Genomic DNA, 6,780 nt, shown 5'->3' with positions numbered 1-6,780 from the left:
CTTTACCTACTCTGGGTAAAGAATACACAGTTTATAGTGATGCTTCTCACAATGGGTTAGGCTGTGTACTGATGCAAGATCGGAATGTCATTGCTTATGCATCACACCAGCTGAAACCGCATGAGAGGAACTACCCAACACATGATTTGGAGCTAGCAGCTATTGTTTTTGCTCTGAAGATCTGGAGACACTATTTGTATGGGGAGAAATGTTACATTTACACAGATCACAAGAGCTTGAAGTACTTAGGCACCTAGAAGGAATTGAATTTGAGGCAGAGGAGATGGTTAGAACTGATTAAAGACTATGATTATTTAATAGACTATCAGCCAGGGAAAGCAAATGTGGTGGCTGACACCTTAAGTCGCAAGACTATGGCAAGTCTCAGAGTTTCTCCTTTGTCCATGGTATATGAATTGAAAGCACAGCATGCCAGTTTAGAGATTGATGATGAGGGACAGACAGTAGTTGTATGGCATGTACAGCTAGTGTTGATTAATCAGATCAGAATGGCTGCTCAGAATGATGTTAAATATCAGAAGCTACTGAAAGAAGTCCAGCAGGGCAAGAAACCTGAATTTTCTGTGAAAGATGATGGTTTATTGCTATATCAGGGCAGAATGTGCGTTCCTAATGATGCAGAATTGAGACAAATCATTATGAAGGAAGCACATGAGTCTCCTTTTGCTATGCACCCTGGTGGAACTAAAATATACAGAGGGCTGAAAGAGCATTACTGGTAGATGGGTATGAAGAGAGATATAGCTGAATTTGTTTCCAAGTGCCTAACTTATCAGCAAGTAAACGCAGAACATCAAGTTCTAGCTGGGTTGTTACATCCTTTGCCAGTACCAGAGTGGAAATGGGAACGGATAACTATGGATTTTGTTACGGGACTTCTGAGGACACAGAATAGTCATGATGCAGTATGGGTTATAGTTGACAGACTAACCAAGTTTGCTCACTTTTTGCCAGTTCGAATGGACTATAGCCTGGAAAGTTTGGCCAGATTGTACATATATGAGATTGTAAAACTGCATGGAGTGCCAGTATCAATTGTGTCTGACAGAGATCCTAGGTTCACTTCTAGATTCTGGGGTAGTCTTCAGAGAGCCCTAGGAACTAGATTGACCTTTAGCACAGCATTCCACCCACAAACAAATGGCCAGTCTGAAAGGGTAATTCAGATATTGGAGGATATGCTACGGGCTTGTGTGATTGAGTTTGAAGGTAGTTGGGATACACACTTGCCTTTGATTGAGTTTGCTTATAACAACAGCTACCAATCAAGCATTGGGATGCCTCCATATGAAGCTTTGTATGGCAGAAAGTGCAAAACTCCCATATGTTGTGATGAAGTAGGTGAAAGGAAGATGATTGGGCCAGAAATTGTTCAGCAGACAGAGGAAAAGATCAGATTGATCAGAGATAGACTCAAGGCTGCATCAGACCGTCAGAAGTCCTATGTGGATCTGAAGAGAAGAGACATTGAATATGCAGTGCGTGATAAGGTATTCCTCAAAGTTTCTCCTTGGAAGAGGATTATGAGATTTGGCAGAAAGGGAAAACTGAGTCCTCGTTTCATCGAACCATATGAGGTTCTGGAAAGAGTGGGTCCTCTGGCATATCGATTGGCATTACCTCTAGAGTTAGCAAGGATACACAGTGTCTTCCATGTGTCCATGTTAAGGAGGTACAGATCAGACCCATCTCATGTACTATCAGTTGAAGAAATTGAGGTAAATCCAGACCTCCCCTATGAGGAAGAACCCATAGAAATTCTGGCTTATGAGGTGAAGCAGCTGAGAAATAAACAGATACACCTAGTTAAAGTGCTGTGGAACCATCATTCAGGCTAGGAAGCTACTTGGAAACGTGAAGAGGATATGAGGAGACATCACCCACATCTATTCAGAGACTAAAACCAGATAAAATTTCGAGACGAAATTTGTTTTAAGGGGGGGAGAATTGTAACACCCCTATGTTCGGTGGTGCGTTCTACTGTTCCTGTGACCAGTGTTGTCCGGACAGCTGGGATGCCTAGAACTACACTTCAATATGAGTGAGGAGATATAAAATAATGAAATACAAGAAAAGAAAATACAAGAAAGACAAAGGAAAAATAATAGTAAAGAAATGCAACCAAGTTAAGCGAGCCGAGAACTCTAGCGATGGGTGACCGCACCGGGAAGTCGCAGCGTAAACTGTTGACTAGCCCTGGACCATAGGGAACCCTAGAAAATATTTTTAGGACTTAAATAGACCCCTATTGAATTATAAATACCATTAGAAATATCAAAGAAAAATTAATTAATTAGTACAAAGAAAAGTGAGAAATCGATAAATGGACAGAACCCGGTGTTACCGAAAAATCGAGAATGCAACCCGAACAGGGGCATCGTGGTCATTTGACACCCCGAGTTGTCTTTTGACCTAAATGTCCATTAAAAATAAATAACATTACACTAGGAAAATATAATGAAAAATTAAATTAGTGGTACCTAATGTAAATAGCAAAAATGGGGTATAAATGGAGTAATTAACACTTTAAAACATATTAAATCATTAAACTATGGTGAGTGGAGCACTATGGGATTAAACAATCACTATGTGGGTAGGTGTAAACCCACTAAGCATTTCACCTTCTTCATTCATTCTTCCATGCCGAAATGAAGAGCTCCAAATCCACCATTGCCGAATTGCTTGAAGCTTCCTAATCTCCTCCATTTCCACCTCCAAACACCAAAGTCACTTCACTAATTTTGATCCCCACCTCACAAGGAAGAAGTAGATACTAAATTCAAGGGAGTTTGGTGAAGATTTAACAAGCCTCATCAATAGGTAAGTTTGTGTTTTTTATTATTGTTTTATTAAAGTTTGTAAGGATGTTATGGGTATTTGATTTATGGAGAGATTTTTGAGGTTTGATATTTAAAGGGGGATGTGTACTTTCGGCAGCCATGGAAACTCCTTGAAGACAGTTTATTTTTGCTTGGAAATGGTAGATTAAAGGGTTGATTAAATGTTTATGTGTGTAGGAAATTATTTGGGTGATGTATACTTAGTATATGTGAATGTGTATTTGAAATTTGAAGCTTGGAAATTAATGGAATGTAATGCATGAATCGACAGCCTGGTTTGGTGAACCATAAGGATTTTATTTCATGTTTGGATTATGGAATATTAATGTTGAATTGTGATAGTTATTATGGAAGCTTGGGTATATGTGTGATGGTGTGAGGTTGGACATGTAAATGAGCATGATTAGGTGATTAAATTATTGTAAGTGAGTTTGACAAATTCTGCACTATATGGTGTATGTTAAGTGTGATTATAAGCTGCCAAAATGATCAACAATATGTTGTAAAATATGTTTAGGTTATGGTACAAACCAGATTGGGTAAGAATGTGTAAATTGGTAAATGCTAAAAGTGATCTTTGATGAGTAATAAAGGAAATGTAATAGGGCAGTTAGGTTTTGGGCTTAGAACTTTAAGTGTGTGGCTCCAATTGGTATGAGACCAATTGGAGGTGAAACTAGGCACAAAATGTGCCAACTTTCATTAAGGAAGCTTGCCAAAATTTTGCTTTTAAGGTAACTTGAAAAGTGACCAAATCTGGATTAGGCAATTAAGGCCTGAAAATTTACCATTTGAGCAGCAGTTAGTTTTTAGGCCATAACTCACTCAAAACAAGTAAAATTGACCTGAAATTTTAACCATGAATAGTTAAGACCTATATCTACAAGTCTTATGAAGATACCAAAGCCCAGAAATGAACATAAGCAAGTCAAACAGCTTGCACAAGTTCCGGTCCAAAAACTCGCCGAACCAAAATTGACCTAAAATGACCTAAAGAGACCAATTTTGATGCATTTTGACCAGCAATAGTAAAATGGCCATAACTTGGTCTACTTAACTCAGAATGACCTGAAATTTTTCCCCGCATGCAATAAGACATAGATCTACAAGTTTGTGGTTTCGACCGAAACCCGAAAACCGAGGGAACTAGGTCGTCCGGCTAGGTCAAACTAGTATCTCGGAATCCAACAAATTGCAATAAAATGCAAAATACATGGAAACGAATTTGGTAACATGTACCAAACCTAAAAGACTATTTAATGTGACATATTAGGAACATTAAAACCTAATTTACCTAGAACGCATCAAGGGTCGACATATTAGGTTGACTAAGCAAATAATAGAATTCAGTGAATTAATTATCAAGCATTATCATTAGAGACAGTTTAAATGAGTATTGAAACACTTCAAATTGTGTTTCTCAGTTAGCAGAGACTCAGGAAAAGGGAAGGAAACACTGAGTCAAGGCCAGGAGACAATTATCAGAGGTTTTTGCACAACAGCTATTTCTTTAAAATTTTTCAATTGAAATGAATTATGACTATTTGTGCATTATTGTTTTAAATTGTGGAAAGGTGTTTGGATGGATACTTATTACTTGAAAAACATTGTAAATGGTTTGAAACTGTGAAAAATTGTTTGAATCATACTGATGGATATTTATTGATTGAAAAGCATTGGAAATGGTTTGAAACCACAGCTATCATGTATATTGATTGTATTCCTCGCTAGCTTGTCTAGTGGGACGAATTGAATTCCCTCTCTGGCTGAAGTGTTGAGATGTGTACCTATTGAGGACGAATAGAATGAGTACTCATATTTTTGCTAGCTAGCTATGTTATTCCTCATTAGCCATCGGCTTTTGGGACGAATTGAACTTTGGAACATGATTAAGCTGTGTGTGATTTATTGATATGTATTATGAGATTGTGAAACGGAGTTTAAATTCTTATTGACATTCACTGTCTTTTGAATTTAACTATGATTTAATTTATTGAAATTTATTGTGATATTGTGAAATGGAGTTTAAATTCTTATTGACATTCACTGTCTTTTGAATTTAACCATGATTTGATTTATTAAAATTTATTGTGATATTGAGAAATGGAGTTTAAATTCTTGTTGACATTTACTGTCTTGAATTTAAGTATGGTTTTAAGTATCCACTATTTATTTAACTTATGATTTGTGATTTAAAGTTGTATTTGGTTAATGTTGTGCACCACTGAGACAATGTCTCAGCGATAGCTTTCATTCTTTGTCGCAGTAGACAGACCAAACAGGCGTGATTAGGCTGCTAGTGCATTCAGCAAGAGATCATCGGGTATATTGAGTATACCACATTTTTTGCATTTTGTACTATAATGTATGTTTAATGTATGTATATAATGTTTTTGTTTTTGAGCAGTTGTAAATTAAAATGTACATTGAAGTTGTAAAATAAATTATGAGTTATTTTGGCTTGTAAAATTTGTACTGTATTTCTTTATCTCAGCCTTTGAAAAATTATTGTGGATTTGAGTTGAGAAATATATTGTGCTGTTTAACTGTTGGAGTTGAGATTGAGAAATATATTTGAAGTGCTTTTTACAGGTTTTCTGAAGAACTGTTTTATTCAAAATATAGAGGACACTGCGCTAACATTTTTATAGAAATTCCTAACAATTCAAATGTGTTAGCTGTTTCACTTCAGTTCAAAAATTTTTTTAACACCTGTAAATAGTGCTCACCACTGTAAAAAGAAGTAAGAAAAGTTTTAAAATCCCTTGTAGTATATTTAATGAGTTATCTGTAGACGAAGTTGGTAATTCATTAGGTATACTACGAGATCATGTTATGCCTTACAGAGGGGTAGGGTGTGACAAAAGTAGTAACACCGAATACTCAAATTTTAGTTTATCTGGGCAGTGCAGCTTCTTAAACACTCTGTCCATTCTATCTAGCCATTGCTCTGCCTCTAGAGGATCTACTGTACCCTTGAATTCTGTCACCTCATATTTCAATAGCTTGTCATACTGTCTGACTGGAGCTTGAGGTTGCACCACAAAAGTCTGGGGTGGAGCTTGAGTAGGCATACCCCCAGCTATCTGTTGAAACATAGCAGCCATCTGTTGAGCAAATTGTGCAGGAAACTGCGGCATTTGTGGTTCCGGTGCCACTGACCCACTGACATTTTGGAGAGCTGGGGCTTTCCCTTGGGCCTCAGCCTCTACAGACTACTCAACTGAGCAATCCCCTTCTTCCACTTCAGTCTGGAGTTAGGATATCTCCTGAACAAATAACACAAGGAGATTTCCCTCCGTTAGTTAATATTTATGATGTAATGCACTGTGTGTAACAAATAAGGATATTGAGCAATTGTACTTATCAAAGAAAAGACACAAAGTCACAAGTTAAAACATACTTTAAAAATTTGCTCTGATACCACTAAAACATGTCACACCTTAACCCTCTGTAAGGCATAACATGATCCCGTAGAATACCTAATGAACTATCGATAACTCATTAAGTACCCTACAAGGGATTTTAAAATCATTTTCTTACCTTTTTGGAAGTAGTGAGCATTTTCTTACATTTAATAGAAGTTTAAAAGCTAGTTAAAATTTTTGTTCATTTTTATTTGTCCGTAAATTTTGGAAAAATTTTGGCAGAGTGTCATCTGCATTTTAAGAAAACAGTTCTTCAAAGACCTGTAAAAACACTTCATATAATTCTTTTCATCAAAATCTATCACTACTACAGCACAATTTTTCCCAAACTCCAAAATTCAAAATAATTCTCAATTCATTTATCATCAAAAATAATACTAAATAATTTCATTCATATTTCATTAAAGTAAAATCAATTTACATTCATTAACCAAACTTTACATAAGCAAATCCAAAATAATATTATTACAAACTCTATATAACTGCTCATG

The sequence above is a fragment of the Hevea brasiliensis genome, chromosome 4, assembly GCF_030052815.1.
Source record: "Hevea brasiliensis isolate MT/VB/25A 57/8 chromosome 4, ASM3005281v1, whole genome shotgun sequence".
In the NCBI taxonomy this organism is placed as follows: domain Eukaryota; kingdom Viridiplantae; phylum Streptophyta; class Magnoliopsida; order Malpighiales; family Euphorbiaceae; genus Hevea; species Hevea brasiliensis.
The sequence above is the reverse complement of the archived record's forward strand: the minus strand, read 5'-3'. Positions refer to the sequence as shown.